Source organism: Morone saxatilis, unplaced genomic scaffold (genome assembly GCF_004916995.1).
Source record: "Morone saxatilis isolate NCDOM2014 unplaced genomic scaffold, NCSU_SB_2.0 Contig2, whole genome shotgun sequence".
Lineage (NCBI taxonomy): Eukaryota > Metazoa > Chordata > Actinopteri > Moronidae > Morone > Morone saxatilis.
In genome coordinates this window covers 6,559,969-6,560,187 of record NW_023339762.1, presented here as the reverse complement: position 1 = coordinate 6,560,187, position 219 = coordinate 6,559,969, and the positions used below count along the sequence as shown (strand labels likewise).

Here is a 219-nt window from a genome sequence, read left to right as displayed (position 1 = left end):
ACCCAGGGTTCTCTGTCTCACTTCCCATCCCAATTTATGTATTTATTTGGACCAGTGGCTCATGAAATACTGTTCTGTCTGGACAATCGTCCACACATGGCTAGTTTTCCTGAAGACAGCAACAGGTGCCCTGATACCCACTGCGGCACCAGCACAAAGGCCACTAACTGGCAGTGGTTCTCCTGTGTCTGACATTCAGCCAGGAATGTTGTGCTGTTG

The 219-nt window shown here is 49.3% G+C and overlaps 1 protein-coding gene across 1 annotated transcript in view; it reads left to right on the top strand.

The window, feature by feature from the left end:
• Window positions 1-219, top strand: part of tes (testis derived transcript (3 LIM domains)) — a 13,983-nt gene that overhangs the window by 4,294 nt on the left and 9,470 nt on the right. The window lies entirely within an intron of this gene.